We start from the raw sequence: 5,814 nt of genomic DNA, 5'->3' as shown, positions 1-5,814 counted from the left end.
GTGCAGTCTTGATAAAACCCAACAACTTTTAATGGAAATATCAAATGAAGTAGGCAATAAGTCAGTAAAACTCTTAGGTATTTACATTGACTCAAAACTCTGTTGGGAGGAACAAGTCAATCACGTATGTGAAAAAATATTCCGCATGGCATACCTTATCTTGAAATTAAGGGAGATAGTGAGTTTGGAGTACCTTAGGGTGACAAAGTTTGGGCTATTCCAGTCTCATGTTTCATATGGTCTGATTATATGGGGTACTCCCCTCACATTAAGGACATTTTGAAATAACAGAAAAAAGTCTTATGCACAGTATGTAAAAGAATTCATAGGGAGCGCAGCTGTCCTCTTTTTTTTTTTCCAGACTCAGAATACTCACAATTATAAATTTATACATTTATGTGTCTGTACTCTATATTAAAAATAACATTTCAGAATTTGTTGCCAGAGAGGAAATACAAGAAAACAACACCAGAGCTAAGGGTAATTTAGACATACCACACCACATATTAGCAAGAATAGGAAATTCCCACAAATTAAACAAACTCAAAATGTTCAGTAAACTGCCAATTCGTGTTCAGTCCATGGATATAAAATTAAGTGGTATAGCTGGCTGTCAGATCATCCATTTTGACATTAATGATTTCATTGAGATGCCTGAGGAGGATATTAGCATTTAAAAGCTTTCTGTAGTTAACCACATTATTGTGTGCTGTGGTTAAGTTGTGTTTAATTACATAGTATATACAATACACAATACACTATGGACAAGCCTCTGTCTTCAGGCCACAAGTGGCCCTTCCCGGACCATCCGACCACCGTATCATCCTCAGCTGAGGATGCAGGTAGGAGGGGTGTGTGGTCAGCACTCCGCTCTGAAACTTCCTGGCGGATTAAAACTGTATGCTGGACTGAGACTCGAACTCGGGACCTTTGCCTTTCGCGGGCAAGTGCTCTACCAGCTGAGCTACCCAAGCACGACTCACGACCCATCCTCACAGCTTCAGTTCCGCCAGTACTTCGTCTCCTAGGTCCTGAGTTCGAGTCTCGATCCGGCATACAGTTTTAATCCACCAGAAAGTTTAATATCAGCGCAGACTCCGCTGCAGAGCAAAAATCTCATTCCAGCACACCGCTCTCCCGGTCTTTTTGATGGTTTTCTTTGACTGGAGCCGCTACTGTTGGGTCAAGTAGCTACTCAGTTGGCATCACGAGGCTGAGTGCACCCCAAAAAATGGCAACAGTGTGTGGTGGCTCGGATGGTCACCCATCCAAATGCCGGCCACGCCCGACAGCGCTTAACTTCGGTGATCTGACGGGAACCAGTGTATCCACTGCAGCAAGTCCGTTGCCATCACTATATACAAGGTATACTATAATATACTATACTATACTATTCTATATTACATTAAATGTTATAGTACAGCTTATTGCATTAACTTTTAGAAACTATCTTGGTGTAATTTTATTCATTGCCATGCTTAAAATGTGTGCTATAATATATTGACATTAGTTTATTTTATTATTATACTACATCTTGTATGACGAAGTCAATATCATTGTAAAATAATCTATGGTGAATAAAATTCTCGATTCTTGGCTAGAACTATAAAATATCAGATTATATATACCATTAATTTTTATCCTGCTCAAATGGTCAGATCATCATTAAAAATCATCAATAGAGTAATATCATTTTTGTACCAGATTGCTGTATAATATTCTTTTTACTGAATCAGTTTCAATCTTATGAAAATATGTTTTTTTTAAATTTTTTTTAATTATTCTATTTTTCATCCCTGTATATTGTGGGGTCTGCACGAAAATATTGTGTCTACGTGTAGGAAGCATGAAACTTTCATTGTTTCTAGTTTCATAGGAATGCTGGAAGTTACTTGGAGCAAACAATTCCGGATTATTATTTGTGAAGAGAATTATTTAATATAAATACAGTGAGGAAAGACTTACTATATTTAAGTCTCTTAACAGTGAGAATAAGATTCTCTTGGGTTTACACTACACATGTTCCTTATTCATTTTTTCTGTAAAATTAATATTTTTGTCAAATTTCTAGCATTTCCCCAAAAGACGATGCTGTATCTCGCTAGTGCCTCAAAGTAGCTATGGTACACTGGCTCTTTTGTGTCTAGGGCAGTGACGTTGGCTAAGATTAACATAGTAAATGCCAGTCTGCTCAGTCTATTTTTTAAATAGTCTATATGAGAGGACCACGACAGATTTCTGTCCAACTGCATTCCTAAGAATTTAAGACCTTCTGTTTCATTTAGTTCCAGACATCCATGCATAATTTGAATATGGTATCATTTATTTTTGACTTTTTTGTCTGAAACTGCATAAGTTGTGGCTTTGAAATATTTAGTTTTATGCCATTTATATGAAACCACACATCTATGACATTTTTTTGGAATTTATTCTGCATTTTTATTTTCTATCAGTACTGATGTGTCATTAGTGAATAAAACTGAATGATGACTTACTGTATATTTATGGGTAAGTCATTTACGTAAAAAAGAAAAAGTACTGGGCCTAGAATAAATCCTTTTGGTACCCCCATGTGAGATAGTTCTCCATTTCAAGGAATATTTTACTTTATTGGATGTTATCAATACCCTTTGCTGTCTCTCTGTCATTTTAAGGCACTGCCTGTAATTCAATATTTTTGCATTTTATATAACAATAATCATAACTTCGTACAGTCAAACGCTTTGGATAAGTCACAGAAGATTCCTGCAACTTTTTGTGATTTATCTAAGGTGAAATTAACTTTATTTATGAATTTATGAATTGCATAAATTGTAATTTTGCCTTTTTGGAAGCCAAATTGATTTTTTGAGATTATCTTAAATTTGTGACAAAAATTTGGAATCTAGATTGCAAAGATCATTTCAAATATTTTAAAAAACACAGGAAGAAGGGAAACTGGATGGTAATTTGCAATATCTTTTTTAGAGGCTTTTTTAAAAAAATGGTTTCACTTTGACATATTTTAGAATGTCTGGAAAGCAGCCTCCTTCAAGTGATTGATTTATTATTTCAGACAGTGGATGTGCTATTATATTTGAAGCAGCTTTGATGATGTTGCAGATATTTCATCCCATCCCACAGAATGTTTAATTTTTAGGTTGAATTTAGTTTTTCTCTATCTTTTTACTGTTACTTTGTCAAATTTAATTAAACTCTGATTCCTGCTCTGACATTATCTTGATAGGAGTCTACATCAACATTATAAAAAAAAATTGTTAAAATTTTCTGATATTTGAGCAGGATTTACAATTATTTTGCCTTTATTTTAGAAATTTTCTGGTCGCTAGGATTGATTTCAAGTTCAGATTTGACAACTCCATAGTGCCTTGGATTTATTTCTGTGTTTGCTGATAAGTTTAGTATTTGCCATTTTCTTTGCTGCTTTTACAATCTTACTAAATATTTCGTTATATGATTAACATAGTTAATGAACTCAGGACTGTTATTGGCTTTCAGCTGAGTATGTGTCTATTACTAGATATTATTATGCCAGTAGTAATCCAGTTTAGTTTATCACTAGCCTTTCTGTTACAGGCTATGGGTCAAAAAGTTTCATTGAAAACTTGCAAAAAAACTGTTTAAAAGCTTATCAAAATTTTTTGAATATGAGCTTTCATGTTGTAATAACCAGTTTCAGCTGAGTATGTGTCTATTACTAGATATTATTATGCCAGTAGTAATCCAGTTTAGTTTATCACTTGCCTTTCTGTGACAGGCTATGGGTCAAAAAGTTTCATTGAAAACTTGCAAAAAAACTGTTTAAAAGCTTATCAAAATTTTTTGAATATGAGCTTTCATGTTGTAATAACCAGTTTACCTCACTCAGTCTACAACTGAAAGAGCGTATGTACTTTCTTCACTGAACGGTCGTTTCACGAAACATATCCTTCCATTTTCTTTATTTACATTTAGTAATTCAGTAAGCAAAGCAGAGCGATCTGAGATACCTAGGTCAAAAGAGCATTTGGCAGTGCCATTAAATACATAATTTGTTAGAATATTGTCTGTGCACATTGCAGTTTGTTAATTTACTCCGGTGAAATTAGTGAAATTTAGCCTAAAGCCACATTTTTTAATTAAGTCAACAAACTTAATTGACAAGTTTATTTCACTCACCATATCTATTTTACAATCAGCAGCAGTTACTATTTTTTTTCTCTTTTCTTTTGTGAATTTATGTAGGAGACGGTGGAATTTCTCTAAACGTAGTTTAGTCACGTCACTACTTGGAATCCTTTATAAGATGATGATATGTTGTTCTAGCTCTACCCAGCAACTTTCAAATATAAGTTCCTTGTTAAGAAAATTAAAATCGTCACTTTCTTTATATTCTAAGAAGTCAGGATATATTTGGTGTGAACAGTTCTGTTTATATCATCACACTGTAGGCATAGCTTGGATCTTAATTGTCCAGCATGATATGATCCACATGACAATGATATTCACATATAATAGAAAATTTGTTCTTACTGAAGTTCACTGAGTGTCACACTGGCTTATTTTTCATAGGTGTTATTGTAAATTTGATAGATGTTGTTGCAAAGAAACTGCTGCCATGATACACTGTGAACTCCACTGAGAACAAATTCTCTGTTATATATGAAATATTGTTGTCACATGGATCATGTCATTCTGGGTAATGGGGCTACATCTAAAGTGTGATGACATAGGTAGAACTGTCCACACCAGCTTTACCCTGAATACAAAATACATGGCTTGTGAAAATGGGGAAAAGCGTGAATCTAGTTATCCAATAAATGAATAAATAGCAGCTTAAGTGCAAACAATTCTTCAATGTCCAAGAGCTGCAAGATGTGACATACTGAAGATCTTTATATCATGCTATGTTGTATTTATGTCAGTGACAATCCCAAAGTACCACAGAGTGTAACATTTACAAACTATAGTTCTTGATGGGATAAATAATCTTTTCTAACAAGGAATGCCAATATATTTCTTACATTACATGTAAGGGAGGATTCCACTGCTTTTAACTTTCCTAAACAATCTAATGGTGTAAAATTAGGGAAACTTCTGCTTCCTGTAATGTTTGAAATTTGCCAACGCATTCAACAGAATCTGAATGTGTTTGATTATGCACTCTTCAAATATAATATAAACATTTATTTCAGTGGTGCAAATATTCCAAAACTTAAACATTCCTTTCATCACAAATGAGATTTTCACTCTGCAGTGGAGTGTGCGCTGATATGAAACTTCCCGACAGATTAAAACTGTGTTCCGAACCAAGAGTGGCAGAGCACTTTTTGTAAAACTATGTATTTAGTCCCGTGGTCGAAGAGAGAAGCCGTAACTAAAGAGATAAAAAAGATGATGCACTGGGGAATTATTTACACTTCCACGTCTGAATACTCAAGCCCATTATTGGCAGTGACTAAGCTTAACAGTGACATTCGGTTAGTCTTAGATGCTCGTGATATTAATAAGATTATTAAGTCTGTAAGGACTCGCCCGGAGAATTTAGAAGAACTATTATAGAAACTTCACGGGGTGACGTTCCTGACCTCCCTTGACCTCCGAAGTTCATATTGGCAAACTAAGATATCTAAAGAATCAAGGGAGTATACGGCATTCATTTATCTAGGATGTAGTTACCAATTTAAAGTAATGCCATTTGGGCTGAACATTAGTGGTGGTGTTTTTATAACTGCTTTAGATACAGTGCTCAGTCCGGAGTTACTATAGCGGGTCATGGTATATGTTGATAACTTATTGATCGCCACAGAGACATTGGAAGAACATACTGAATTG

This window comes from Schistocerca nitens, chromosome 1, assembly GCF_023898315.1.
Source record: "Schistocerca nitens isolate TAMUIC-IGC-003100 chromosome 1, iqSchNite1.1, whole genome shotgun sequence".
NCBI classification, from domain to species: domain Eukaryota; kingdom Metazoa; phylum Arthropoda; class Insecta; order Orthoptera; family Acrididae; genus Schistocerca; species Schistocerca nitens.
The sequence above is the reverse complement of the archived record's forward strand: the minus strand, read 5'-3'. Positions refer to the sequence as shown.